The following is a 12,519-nucleotide window of genomic DNA, read 5'->3' as shown; positions in this document are numbered from 1 at the left end:
CTTTGTCTGCTGGAAGTGTTGGAAATGACTTGGTGACATAGAACCAGATTGTTGTCCCTCCCCACCAATGGTTGGTGCAGCTACTGGAAGGGACATTTTCCATGGAAATCTCCCCCCAGCATTTCCATCCAGAGATGGTCTCACAGCAGGCCATTGGGGAGACAGGGCTTGCCATGGGGCCTGCCCCCGTGTTTCGTGGATCCCCAGGCATGAACCCCAGCTGAGCACATCCTGTGTGGATGCCTCATTCCTCTACACCTGGCCACCATCACATAAACCCCTCCTGATCCCCTGGTACCACAACTCGCCAAAGGTTGTGACTGTAGCTGTCCCCAGGACCCTGAGGAAGAGATCCGTGGAACAGTTAATACTTCCTGGGGCCAAGTACCCTTCCCACATGTGTTCCACTCAGCCTGCAGTGCAGGGACGGGGAGAAAAAAGGAGGAAGAAGAAAGTCTCCCTTACTCCCCTGCTTGGCCCTGCTTGGATTCTGACTCGAGCTGTGGGGAGAGCAGGGGCAGCTCACTTGAGGCCCCCACTGCAAGCAAGTGGAGATGGAGGGAGCAGAGAGGGACGGGGGCCTACACACACTCACAGGCCAGAGGAGCTGTCTAGTTGCTCCAGGGGTGAATAAATGGCTCTGCGAAGTAGAGTGCATCACCAATTTCCTCTCCACTGGGATCCTGAGCTGCAAGGTCCTGGATAACTCTGACCTAGACAGGTAGCAACGCTGGTATCAGGAGGAAGGTCAATAATATCACATGAGCAGGAAATCATAGCTGATTGGATATTAATAAGTGAAAATGGAGGTGGGGCAACAGAGGAAGAGCACAGAGAACAGGCAAGACAGTGGTGTGTGGTAAGGTAAAAGAAATGGTTCTGAGTTGGGCTTCCAGTGGGGAGGGTTGGTAGGTCAATAATTGGAGGAATTGTTTTTAAATGGCAATTTGATCCTAGCTTGGCTTGGGTTTGTTGCTCTCTGCATCTGATTCCTCCCACGGCACCCAGCATGGGCTGCTAACAAGTAGGAATTTAATTCTTTTAGTGACTGATAAATCTGGCTTTTATGAACTTATGTACTTTATTAGTGTAATTAGCTATTATGAAATATGTTCGTAACCTGAAATGACTTACAGAAGCAATCAGCATTGTCCAGCTGTGCAATCTATGTTCCCTAAGTTATTGTAATTAAAGTGGCAAGAAAATGTAAAATGGGTGAGGCTAGCGATGCTGTTTGCAATTAAAAATATCAGCCATATTTCTACACAGCTGATTTCCCCAATTGCAGCTGGAAATGAAATCTCCTGACATTTACGTAGGGCTGTGATTGTCATTTGTAATGTCCCACTGGAACTGGAGAGCCATGATAGCGCTAGCCTTGTGTTATTTTGGGATCGAGCTGCATCTTCCTGGATTTGTATTTAATGGATATGGATAACTAGGCCTAGATATTTTCAGACGTGGGCTCCTTCAGCAAGACATCCAAATCTTGCCATTGGAGGTTCAAAATGACACTTGGCCATAATTAGGTGGGATTTTTAAAGCACACAGGTGCCATAAAAGCAGAAGACCTACTGACTTTCAGTGGGACATGTGCTATTAAGTAAAGCTGGGCAAATAATGGATTTTGCAGTTCATTGGAAATTCAAAAAACAAAATCAGGTGTAACTGAAAATGATTATTTTTCAAAAAATGTGTGAATTAAAATTTAAAATAAAAAAGGGCCATTGTGGGTCAAATGAAACATTTTGTTTGACGCAAGATGAATATTTTGTTTTGATTTTGAGCATTTTTGAATGTTTTAAAATTAAAATAAAATTAAAGGAAATTTTGAAATAAAAAGTTTCAAATTGACAAATTTAAACAATTCATTTAAAAATGTCAATATGAGACATCAACTTTCTCAAGGTTTTTTAGTCTTAATTTGTTTTTTTTAACCCAAACAATTTGGCAAAATCAAAACAAATTTTTGAAATGTTTCGATGTCCACAAATCTGCATTTTTCAACCCAAAAAAGTGTCAGTCAAAACATGTTCACCCATTGTATTGCTAAGTCACATAAGCTCTTTGGAAAATCTCATCAACAAATTTTTGAAATGTTTCGATGTCCACAAATCTGCATTTTTCAACCCAAAAAAGTGTCAGTCAAAACATGTTCACCCATTGTATTGCTAAGTCACATAAGCTCTTTGGAAAATCTCATCCGGGAGCCTCACTAAAGAAACTTGCGCACCTAAGTCACTTAGGACCAGACTTTTAAAGCTATTTAGATGTTTAAAGATGCAGATAGGCACCTGGTGAGATTTACAAATGGGAGTTAGGTTTCTAGATACTTTTAAAAATGTCACTGAATGCCTGTTTGCATCTTTAGGAACCTAAATACCCTTAAAAATCCATCCATTTCTTTCACCCAGCAGAGCTGCTTGGCACTGATGTCGTTGCAAATATGGCTACATCCTATAAGTGCCTGAACAAGACATGAGCTGTTTTGAAATTCTGGCCCCATGTTTTTAAACCATGTTTGGACTGAGATTAAACATGTAATATCTGAGCCCTGAAAGGATTTATCTGCTAAAGTTATGAGCAACTGAACAAGAGGGAAGTGATGCTGGAGTACTAAAGGAGGCTGGGATTCAAAGTTAGCTATAGCAGGAGTCAATGTTGCCAGCATTAATGATATTCGGAGACCTTGCAGATACAATAGGGTGAGCTAAGGACAGTCTCAATCCTATTTTTGCTCACTTCTGTCACTTCGATCAGCCCCTCAACATTGTCGTGGTTTTTGCAGGTAATGGCCATCATAAAAAGAATGGGGCTGACACATACTGTTCTGCTTCAGTTCTAACATTAACTTCCTTTTTTTCTTTTGAAAGAAAATGACACGAGTCTCCTAAAATAAATAAATAAATAAAAACCAGACAGGGACAAAAAAAAAAAAAAAAAGACACCTAACAATGTTTGCCTACAATGCTAAGGGGTGCTAAACGTCCAGCCATTATTAGAACACCTCGCCAGGTCAGAAGAGTCCAGGAATGCTTCTTCAGTGCCATTCCCACTGCCTGGCTCTGCAGGGGATGAAGTGACGTTCTGGTTGTGCTTTCGAGTCATATTGGGCTATTGCTGCATCAATGGAATGATTAAACAGAAGTGACGGGTAAGCAAAATGAGAACCAAAGGCTCACGCTGTTAGAAAGAAATATCACTGTACCATACGTATACCTCTACCCACATGAACTATACACACACACGCCAGATACGACAGGCGGCCCAAATAGCAATGCTGTGCTGAATATCAAACTGCTCTGTAGTAAGGGATTAATCCTTGCTATTGGGCTGGAGTTTGCCTGGACTACAGGCAGAAAGGAGGAGGTGGGTCGAGATAGTCGCCTATCAGCCAGGGCCGGCTCTAAGCACCAGCAAAGCAAGCAGTTGCTTGGGACGGCAGATTTGCAAGGGGCGCATGAATCCAGCCTGGGAGCTAAGAACCAACAGGGGCCCCTGGGAGCTGTAGTTCCTTGGTTAGCTCCCTGCCTGTAGAGCCAGCCCTGGAGCAGGGAAAGAACTACATTTCCCAGCATTCCCTTGGCCACTAGCAGGAGGAAAGGGAGGGGGAAGGAGTATGGAACTGAAATCTGCAGCTTGCTGTGAATGGTAGGAACAGAGACGCTCTAGGTTTTTGCCGCCTCCCCCCCCCCCCACCCTTGTATTGCCCCAAACCCTGGGCTCTACCCCGCCCACACCTCCTGCTGCCCCAGCTCCGGCCCCCACCTGCACCCCCTGCCGCCCCAACTCTGGCCCCCACCCGCATCTCCTGCTGTCCCAGCCCTGGGCTCTCCCCCAAAGAAGGAATTGGGGGGACTAAATGGACAGTGCACCCCTCTATATGAAACCTAGCAAGGGAGGTATGTGGATCCCACTAGAATTTAAAATGTAAAGTAAGGGAGGGGAGGATCTAGACCTGGGCAGCTTTAGATACAGTACCAGGCACTTAGGAGGATTTCCACTTCTGAGCCATGGAAACAGAAATTGACTTTTCCTTTCCAGATTTAGCTAATATTCAGAAAGGGAATCTAGCACCTGCCTTCCAGATTTGAACCCCTCAAAACTCAGGAGTGCTCAAGCTCAATTTGGGCAGCTGTTACTTCATTTCCCCCAAATCAAATATACTGATCCACTGTAACTTGCTGTAGAAAAAGTAGAATAAATTGAGCAAGAAATGCTTCCCAGTGGTTATTAGGACTGGAATTGCTATTTTCAACAACCATTGCTTTTTTTTTTTTTTTTTTTTAAGTTTTAGTTTTATTTGTTTAAAAGGAAGAGCGTGGTAGTGCATTCCCCATAGAAACAAAGAATGGAACAAAAGAATAATAAAGGCACCTCAACTTTTTCTCATTTCTGTAGGACAGACTTATAATATGCATCCAGATATCCTCCAATCACACAAGCTGAAAATTGTTCCACTTTACTGCAGTTCTGTTACCATATGGGAACCAATCCTGTCTGTGTTCTGTGCACATCCAAAATTCCTGCTGAATGACCCGCCCTGGGAGCGAGTTACCAGTGACCCAGGCCTGGGGCGGCAGGAGGGTGCAGTTGGTGGGGGGAGAGGGAGAGAGCCCAGGGCTGGGGTAGGGGGCAGCCAAAATGTTTTTTGCTTGTGGCAGCAAAAAACCTAGAGCCGGCCCTGTCTGTATGTATAAATATCTTCTTTCTGTGTGTTCCATTCTATGCATCAGATGAAGTGGGCTGTAGCCCATGAAAGCTTCTGCTCAAATAAATGTGTTAGTCTCTAAGGTGCCACAAGTACTCCTGTTCTTTTTGCGGATACAGACTAACACGGCTGCTACTCTGAAACCTGTCAATAAATTCTAGAAAATGCTCTGACAGGTCACCATTGCAGGGACATTTTCACTAGGTTCTGTTGTTGTTACAACATGCACCATTAAAGTCAGTTGATCCATATGGCTGGTGTCAGGTGTGCAGTCCAGAATAACAGAGTAATGTCTTGCTGACTTCAGATTTGCCACAATCTTCTGTTTGACTTTTGTTGCCAGTAACAGTATGATGTCATTTTGAATTGTTTTTCCGAGGTCGTGGGCTGTGTCCATTTCTTGGGTGGTGACTCTTCTTAGATGCTCCTGGAGTACAGCATCAACCTCAGCCATCAGCTCCACAATTTTAAGGCAGTTTCCATTGTTTGGCACATGCAGCTGATCTGAAGTGCCACACAGTGCTAGGTTTTGGGTAGCAAGCATTCTCACAATGGCAACGAGCCTTTTCAGAACATTTTGACAGTGAAGAGACTCTGATGCAATCTTCTCTTGATGCTGATCATCTGTGGTGGTCTTTAACCTTATTCTCATCTCAAGCTCTTTCCACCTATGGAATGCTCTCTGGTGATTTGCTGCCTTCTCATGGCATGCCAGATTTCTAGCCAGATTTTTCCAGTCCTTTGATCCTGTAGAACCCAATGTGGCTGGAACATTAGACTGGAAGGGTTTGCAACAAAAACAGGATGCAGCATTCTAGGTTTTCGAGTACATAAGCCATCGCCTCTTCACTTTGTCACCATTGGGGATTTCACACCAGTAATGTGTTGGATGGAAGCGACTATTTTCATTGTCTTTGAGGAACATGAAGTTTTTCACTTGCTGTGGCCCATGCAGTACAAGGAAGTCCCTCAGGCTACTGCTCAAATGGGTCCACAGTCCTGGATCATCTAGACTTAAGGAACTAAACTCAGCAGCAGCTGTTTCTTGCACCTCCACCACACTCTTCTCTGATCTACACTTTTCTTCAGGAATGGGCATGGTTACACCCATTTGAGATGGAGATATGGATGCTGCAGTAGCTGCCAGGTCACCTGCACTCTGACTAACTGGAAGATCAGGCATCTCCTCACCACTCACATCCTCACTGGGGCTGGAAGGTTCATCGTGAACATTTGTGTCTGTGTATCTCAGGAGAGCTCCTTCCTGCTTAGATAGAAAAACTTTTTTTGCTTTCTTTCTTTTTCTGAATGCTGCCCCAGAGGGGCGTTTTCTTCTTTCACTAGGACGGCTGTTCTGTGCCAGCTATAGTGGCTCTCAACACTCAGTTGAAGGGAACAAATAAGCAGGCTGGTAGCAGAGTCTGAGTGAGGGAAGATATCAGCTTCTTAAGGGCCTAACTGGCTCCTACTATTTCAGTTGACTGCCTGTTCTCCTCAAGTGGGTTCAGGGAAGCAGCAGGAAACAGGAAGCTCCCTGAGAAGCTGGTGTTAATCAGTCCAGGCTCCTGCGGATGCTGGAGAGGTACACAAGAGGCTCCTCCTCCTCTCTCTCCCTGCAGCTCCTGCTGCTTTCTGTTATTCCCTCTCACCTTTTCGCCTGCCTGCCTGTTATGTCTCTTGTGCCCTTCTTCCTCCAGCACAGCACTCCACCATCTCTGTGCATCTCGAGCAGAGAGAATACATAGGCACCCGCAGCAGATACAATTTTCTACACTCCGGGTCCTAGTGGCGCCCCGCCACAGTCTGGCACCTGAGGTGGCCATCTCAGTTTGCCTCATGGTAAGACCAGCCCTGTCCTGTGGGCACGGAGAACCTAACTCCCATTGAGGTCAGCCAGGGAGGCTGGATGTGCACATTACAGGAAATAGACTGTCAGGGCAGCAGAATCCACTGAAAAACCACGTATTGCGAATTGCAACGCAGGCTCTCACTGGGTGGCTCTTTGTCCTGCCTCTGTTGGCTGGAGCGTGAGCAGAGCTTTATGAGACAGCTGCTGCGGCTGTAGCCAGCCATCGAAGCGAGTTTCCCATCGTCTCTCTTCTGGCCATGGATGCTCGACTGCAGCAGCTCCGCAGAGGTCCCAGCCTCGCTCTTTAATGCCCATTCTCCCCGTGCTCGCATGGCGCTTCATGGACCATTGAGTAGCCTCATGACAACATCCCAGTTGTGGACACAGGCACCAGCAACCGATTCCCCAAGCCAAAGTCCCCTTGGCAATCCAGGGAGCCTTAGCCTGGGTTGTCTGGAGCGCAGGGTTTGGCCCCTGGTGACTGCAGACACTGCACCTGCTGCACAGCCGCACGGTGACTCCTGTGACCCCTCTGCCCATCAGCACTCGGCTCTCCCGCATTCTGCTGAGCGCCTGAGATCTGGGGGAACAGAAACCCTTTGTTAGGGACGGAAAATCTCCTCCCAGGAACACTCTGTCAGTGGCTGCAAGAGGCCTTCCCTGTGAAACCCCAAATGTGCAGCCCCTCGGTTTCCCACTGCGGAGATCTCTGCTCTTTCACTGGTCACCTGTGGCTGCAGTCTCTGACGGGGGAATGTGGAGGGGTTTTTGCCAATGATCCCTTCTACAGCGCCCATAATGGGAGGAGGTTTGGCCTTGTGATGTGAGGCCTGGGTCTGAGAATCCGGGCTCCTGGGTTCAGTGACTCTGGAAGGGGGCGTGGTCTAGTTTGTGGAGCTGGATTTGTTGTCACTGAGTGAGAGGGGCTTGTGCTGAAGGACCCTGGTTCAATCCCCTCCAATTCCTGTGGTGTCTACATGTGGCCATGACTTTACTTACCTATCAGTGTAGGTTGTTTAGCCTATTCCTGGACACATTCTCACATCTGCTGCTGGCCATCCTGAGATGTAGGTCCTTCATCCACACAAGGACATGGCTCATCAAGGTCGATCCAGCAGCTCCCATCTGGTCTTCACCTCCGCAATGGATGGTGAGCTCTAACCTGACCAGAGAAAGACAGGGTGGTGTTCTTCAGGGGAATACAGGTTAACAATGCCCATGGTTCTTTCCCACTAGAACCACATCTGAACAGAAAAAGCCCTTCAGCCAATTATTTACTTACACTGTGAAGGGGTGAAATCCAGCCCTGTGCAGACAGCCAGGACAAGGTCTGTGCATCACAGCGGGTTTCAGTGGCACTTCACTGCACCGGTGCTGTGAGTTCTCCTCCTGGATTGGAACAGCCAGTGGGAATCCTGTGAGGTACAGAGCAGAGAGAGGTTTGGGCCACAATGTTCACCTCAGAGGCTGAGCTTCTGCAGACTTTTGGGATGTTCCCATCTGAGGAGGATGATTTTGGCCAGCCCTAGTTCAGAGCTTTCAGTCACCTCAACCGGTGATTCTCTGGCACAATTGATCTAATGTAGCTGAACTTTTCAGGCCTTGCCCCCACCTCCAACACCCCTTGTACCTCACCATTGCCCTCTAACAGCCCCTGTCCCTTCTCTTGATCCCTGCCAAGCCCAAATACAGAGCCTAGCTCATGCTCCTCCTCTCCTAGCCCTTCTCCTTACACGATCTTCCCCTACCTCTGACAAACTGATCACCGTGCCCTTCCCCAGCTCCTGGAGGAATCATGGCTCCTCGGGACAACCTGGGAATGAGTGGCTTCTACCTCCAGGTGGGGTGTGTGGTTTTCCATCTACGCATCAGTGAGAGCCAGTACTTCTCGATTTTACAGGATGAGGTTATGGCTCCCCAAGCCAGGCCAGCTGCAGGCTGCATTGCTGTAGGCGACATGGACAGATCCCAGAACCTGGAAGGCAGAGGGGGAGGAAACCCCTGCTCATTTCCCTGTCAGAGTCCCCTTCAAAGACGGGCCAAGAGGGGAGGAGAGGACGAAGGGCAGAAAGTGAAGCTGCCCCTGTGGAGAGGGCACTCCTGTAGAACCCACTCCAGTTCCCAGCTCTCCCCCACATTGCTAGGTGTGACCTTGGAGAGGTCACTTCATCACCTTCATTCTCTATCTGTAAAATGGGGGTACTAGTCCCCCTGACAAGGAGGAGAAGGGAGGAGAGTCCCATTGTCTGTGAGGGGCTCGGACACTCTGGGCCTGGATTGTGCAGAGTGAGGGAAGAGACCCAGTGTTTGCTCCCGAGACCCTGAGGAGGAGGATGGGATCAGAAGGTCAGCCAAGGGGGATGGGTCAGGAACTGCTGCAACAGATGGGATTTAGGGATTCAGTGAGTGCCAGGGGCTTTGTACCTCCCTTCAGCAAATGGCTTCCCTCTTGTCATCAGCAGACCGGACACTATCTGAACTCCTTCCTAGTGTCCTCGAGGGGCTCCCTTCATTCTTCTTGACGGTGACCCAGGGCGATAGCTGGGAAGTTCGGAGAGGCCGTTCGTAGCATGGCATGAAATCAGTGGGAAAGCTACATTTAGCAAAATAAAGGTGTCATTGGCCTTTGCAAACTCGGAAGTGATCTGTCCTCTCAATCGACAGTACACGTTCACAAGGGGATGAAGCGCGCCATCGTGGTCAGGTGATCTGTGAGAGTCAGTTCCATCCTGTGGCTATTTGAATCAGTGAAATTCCTGGCAATGGTTGCCCATGGCCAGGGCAGGGTCTCCAGAGGCCTGAGATGCCAAGAAGTTTGGTGAGTGGTGCTTTGGTGAAAGCGCAGAAGTCACGTCAGTCAAGCTAAGTCTGAATTTCAGGCCACATCTGGCACCACCAAATGAAGCAGGCCCTGGTGGTCATAGTAGATGCGTCTACTTCCATGATGAATGCTGAGCCTCCGAATAGGTGCAGTGAGGAAGGCAATTCTGAGCTGTTTGCGGGCTTGTTGGAACTTGGGTGACCAAACGATTGTGGCCGTTATGTGGAGGAGAGCTCTGGTGGGGGTTACTGGCTCTGGGAACCCTGGGCGGAAGCAGCAGTAAAGCGGGTGAAGTCTAGGCAGCGCTTCTCTTCTTGAGGACTTCAAACTTCGTCCCATCGATGAATGGCTTCCACTTTATTTGGATCAATCGTAACACCTTCTGGGGAGAGGATGTATCCCAAAACCTCTGAGGAGAGTTGGCTGGAGGTACGCTTTTCCAATTCCGTGTTGAGACCATGCTGCCGAAACCTCTCCAGGTTCGGGTGTGGTGCGCGTGCTGCTCTGGGTTCTCCAGAAAGAGAAGTCTGTCACCTGAATAGATGGCACTGTGTGGATCCACAATGTCCTCAAATACATCACTGATGATGTGTTGCAAGGTGAGGGTACCGTTAATTCTCTCAAATGGCATATCAGACAGTTAAAATGTCCATAGTGTGCTTTGAAATCTGGTTTCCATTTTTCCCCTGCCCAAATGAGTATTAGATTGGAAATCCTCGCAGATGAAGTTTGATGAACAACTTTGCAGATTTCCTGTGAGCCAACAATTGTGGGATTCACAGCAGGGGGTAATGGTTCCAAACGATCACTTTTTTCAGGGGCTGATTGTCTAAAGAGAGGCGTAGTACAGTCCCACATTTCTTCTTCCCAAAAAAGGCCTGGGCACCCGTGGGAAACGCATGTTTGCTCATAAACTCTTAGGACCGGTTTTTAGAACTGTACGCAGGGAGAGCCACTAATTCTGGTTCCAACAATGTGTAAATACTGGTGAAGGCAACTTTCAACCAAGGCTGTATGTCAATAGGGCAGTCATAGTCCCGGTGCAGAGGTAACAATTCCCTATTTCTTTCAAAGGTATCCATGTAATCCAGGCATTTATCAGGAATGCCGGGTGTCTGAGTCAAGAATGGTGGAGTAGGTCCAGGGGCGGAGGCTGGTTAAAGGAACTCCAACATTTTCAGTCCTTTCCATTGCACAATTCCAGTAGGGACAGCATCGGGCCATGCTCATGTAGTGAGGTCATTGTTCACACCTGCTGTGGTGTGAGTAGTATAAGGGCCCTACCGTAAATCAAACCATAAACCTGCCCCTTGACCCCTTGGTCCCCTCCACCTGTCACCGGAAGTCCCACCCATGGGGGTATTACTTCCGGGGTCAATAAGCCACCTGACCGGAAGCAAGGTGGGTCATGTGACCCCTCTATAAACTCCCCCCACCACCCTCTACCAATCAGGAGGGGTTTCATCCCGAAAGGACTGCCCCGAGAGGAGATTTTGACCAATCAGGGTGACTTCCAGTGTGGGGGTGACCCGTCCGGAAGTGGATCGTGGGACCCCTCTAAGAACTCCCCCCACCGCCCTCTACCAATCAGAAGGGATTTCGTCCCGACAGGACCTCCCCGAGAGGAGATTTTGACCAATCAGAGTGACTTCCAGGTTGGGGTGACCCCTCTGGAAGTGAGTCGTGTGACCCCACTAAGAACTCCTCCCAAGGGCCTCCGCCAATCACAGTGCAGCACCATTACCCCATAAGTCCCAGCGCCAGACAGAGGAGGCGGCCATCTCTTACCAAGGACACGTGGTTTCGAAATCGCGGAAAGGCTGCTGAGAGGAAACATGGACTCCTTCACTACACCCGTGAGAACTTCAGATTTTGTTTTAGCCCCGAGCAACTTTGACCATTCATGGAGAAAACGCTACATCAGCGACAGTTCCGAAGAGGAGGAGGGAGCGACCAAGGGGAGCTGTTGCTGGATACGCCAGAACCTGACCCCAAAACCCTCGTGAGACACCCCGATGAGCGAGACGGTCTCTCTTTGTCCACCCCCTCAGAGGTGGAAGGCGATTGCGGCTCAGGGGAGTCACCGGCGGACAAGGCAAACGGAAAAGATGGCGCTCAGGTAAATGAATGATTAAGAAGCGGCAGTCGAGGAGGGGTGGGTAATGGGGTAGAAACCGGAGCAGTGGGGGTACTTACACGGTTTCTTTTCTGAAAATTTCTCAACAGCTCGACGATGCCTTTCTAGAGGACCCGCAGGCCCTGGACAGCGTTGCATCAAGCAGCGAAGATGAACCGGGCCCACCATGTTTTTGCTCAACGCCGATACAAGTTGTTGAAGAGGACTCTGAGGATGATGGCTATCAGGAGTTTAGGAGGCGGCTTGGCATCGAACTAACCGAGCCAGTGCCACGTTGTGAGCGTAAAAAAGTCATGCGGACTATTGTAGGCGTTGCTGTTTATGCTCTCCTTAAACACTGCCTTAGGGAAAAGCTTTCTGAAGATTGTGAGGGCTGTGTCATAGATGCGCCAGGCCAAGGGCACCATGACTGTGTGACTTGGACTTCAGTGGATATAAACTGCAAGCTCCGGGGCCTGTGTGCTGAGCTGTGTTTAGAAAGCTTATTAAACACTGTTATTGCATTGGGTTATGCTATGCAATGTCTGTGCCTAACCCAAGAATATTTAGCGCAAGGGGTGACCTTGATAAATGCTGTGCAATTCAGTGCAGACCCTGACCGTGTTCTAAAGAATATGACCAAACCGGAAGATGCCTGCTTACAGCGTTATATTGACTGTCTAGTCCGCACAAAGAGTTACAGAACCCTGCTTAAGAAAAAAACTATTTGTAAGAAATCTAAAAGGATTAAGTTAGAGAATGGTGAGGGGACAAACATGCGATATAAAACTTGGTAGCTGTAAATTTTTGAAAAGGGGGTTTGTGACTATCTTTGTTTTGTTAGATGGCCTTTGGCCTTTAAGTGAGCTAAAAGGTTTTAATGAAGCAGTTTGGTTTGTTTTCAAGGAGCTGTAAGTTTTTTAAATACAAAAATAAATTGTTTGTGAGAATTAGCGCTTGTGTTTTTGTGTGTGTATAGCAAAAAGCTGAAATGTATGTTGTGGTGGGAGGGGGAAAAAATC

The sequence above is a fragment of the Malaclemys terrapin genome, chromosome 5, assembly GCF_027887155.1.
Source record: "Malaclemys terrapin pileata isolate rMalTer1 chromosome 5, rMalTer1.hap1, whole genome shotgun sequence".
Lineage (NCBI taxonomy): Eukaryota > Metazoa > Chordata > Testudines > Emydidae > Malaclemys > Malaclemys terrapin.
Note: the sequence above shows the minus strand (reverse complement) of the source record.